Here is a 2,500-nt window from a genome sequence, read left to right as displayed (position 1 = left end):
CAAAAATGGTCAAGAGTTAAAAAGAGACTTAGGGGTGTGTCAAATAATCCTGTATAAAAATTGTAACAAACACAGATATTTTAGAAGGTGTCCAGGAGAGACTTCAGAATGCTCTGGGGTCTGCTCTGCTCTTTTTCGGCTTTATTATGGAGAATAAAGTCTATTTTCTGATATTCAAAACCTCTGGTCTGATAATTTCTAATTGATAAGACGTCGAATTTACGACAGTATAACAATGGAAGCTGAAAATGCCTGTTTGTTATTTGAAGTTTAAATTTTTAAAAAAATGTGCGAATATAAAAGCAACTTTACCTCAATTTAATTAATTCAGTGGATGTTTTCATTCTGAACATGCCAAAAGGGTTGTCAATTTGCCCAGAGTGAATTGCTGACTCTTATTTTTAATTCAAAGCATTTCCCCCCCCAAAAAATGTGTCAAAATACCACCTAAAATCATTCTGCTAGCTGAAACAGAGAAAGTTCTGGCCAAATCAGGGCTCAAAATCACCCCAAAGTGGATGAAAACATCCCCAACAGTACATAAGGGTTAGGAAACAGTCTGAATGTGTGAATGTAAAACCAACTTTACCTCAATACAACCTTCCATAGAGATAACAGTGTTTACCAGCTTTTATTTTAAAACACAGAGTAGCAGTTAGCAATACATATAATGTATGCTGTAACCTAACAGTGTGTAATCTCTATTAGCCTTTTTAAAGCCTGCTTCACTGTTTATTTATTTATTGAACGCTTCCGTCAGAGAGCGCGAGTGTATAACCGACTTCAGCTAAACGCGAATGAGCCCGAGCGCACATGCTTTCTGACAGCAGCCGTTAAAACACTCATTAAATCAGCCAGAAAACCCGCTCATCAGGCCCCCAAACACCGCAGATATCAGGAAAATCAAGCCCACCTGACAGGTGTCACGAACGGCTCACTTTAAACCCTTAAATTCTCCAGAAACTGCAGTTTTTCCGCGAGTGTTAGTTTGCCATTGATCCTGAGACACGAAAAAGAGCGAAGCCTGCAGAAAGCGGTGTACACGACGGGGATGTTGCATCATCGCGGAATCTATCGATCACACTTCAAAATAAAAGTCACTTTTACACATAAAAATGGGACATTCTACCAGAAACGCATAGATATATACATATAGATGTATATATCTATGCCAGAAACGTACATTATCTGTCATTGAAATGAAAACATAAATAGGGTATACGCAGAAGGACTTTTAATTTATCAGTCAATCGGCGCGTTTAAGGTCTGTTTTCTGTAAAAAAAAAAAAAAAAAAAAAAAGGTTTTCTGTAAAAATCTTTACCGCCTAAATGGTATACGCTATAAAGTGGGTATTAGAATGTACAAGAAGTACTGCATTAAATTACATTTTCCCCGCCATGTCTTTAAAATAGGAACATTTATTTTCTCCAGGTATATTCAATGGAGCTTCTGCGCTAGCCTGCTGATTCTGACAGGCGCGTGCGAGTAATCAGCTTTTCATATCCGTTTTTGGTTCAACAACTAACTGAATGATGAAGTATATTTAACTGATAATATTTTGATTACATTACCGATTACTGTATTGAATTGAAAAGGTCACATTAACCATTCACAGGAAGTATATCGGTATGGGAAGACACTGAAAAAACTCTAGCTCCGCATATGCCCTACAGTGAATAAAAAGTATTTCATCCCAGAAATGTCTAAAATGGACTGATGGTTGATGTCTGCGAGTTATTCTGTAAAGGAATATGTCATTCATTTGTTTCTCTGATTTTTTTCTTTATTAAAAACACTTTGCACTGTACAAAACTTGTCCTCAGCCCATAGACCTACAGCTTTAATAGTTTTGTTCTGCTAAAATCTGTTGTTATCATTCACATCAATTGATTAAAAACATAAAAGAATAATTTCTACAAATACATAATACAAATTAATACTATTTTGTCCTCATGCTTCTGTCAGTCTGGTCACATTTGCATTAAATTCAACATGAAATGCGTGCAAAAGCCTACACCAATAGACTCAAACTTAATTCATGGAGGGTCGCAGCTCTGCACAGTTTAGCTTCAACCACCTCCAACTCTCACCTGCTTATTCGTGTAAGTCTTGAACACCTTGATTAGTTGCATCAGCTGTGTTTGATTAGGGTTGGAGCAAAACTGTGCAGAGCTGCGGCCCTCCAGGAATTGAGTTCGAGACCTATGGCCAACATGTTTTAGGCTATGACTCGAAAGTGACATAATTTGATGGAGAAGAAGCTGACAATGATCGAGGATGCGTTCTATCATTGAATTGTATGATTTTATGCTTGTTTTAGTATGACTTTTTTTTTTTTGAGGATGACAAACTTAAGTCAGGCCCTGTCACATTTTTCATTCATTCATTCATTCATTCATTCATTCATTCATTCATTTTCTTTTCGGCTTAGTCCCTTTATTAATCCGGGGTTGCCACAGCGGAATGAACCGCCAACTTATCCAGCAATTTACGCAGCGG

General features: G+C 37.2%; 1 protein-coding gene across 3 annotated transcripts in view; it reads right to left on the bottom strand.

The window, feature by feature from the left end:
• The window catches only part of eif2s1b (eukaryotic translation initiation factor 2, subunit 1 alpha b), a 19,103-nt gene extending 18,043 nt beyond the window's left edge, over nucleotides 1-1,060 (bottom strand). For 2 of the 3 annotated variants that reach the window (XR_015517453.1, XM_087296363.1), the window contains exon 1: nucleotides 914-1,026. The gene's annotated coding sequence lies outside the window, so the exon portion shown is untranslated. 3 annotated transcript variants of the gene reach the window in all.
• Nucleotides 1,061-2,500: the final 1,440 nt, after the last annotated feature.

This window comes from Danio rerio, chromosome 20 (assembly GCF_052040795.2).
Source record: "Danio rerio strain M-AB ecotype USA chromosome 20, GRCz13ab, whole genome shotgun sequence".
NCBI lineage: Eukaryota > Metazoa > Chordata > Actinopteri > Cypriniformes > Danionidae > Danio > Danio rerio.
The sequence above is the reverse complement of the archived record's forward strand: the minus strand, read 5'-3'. Positions and strand labels throughout refer to the sequence as shown.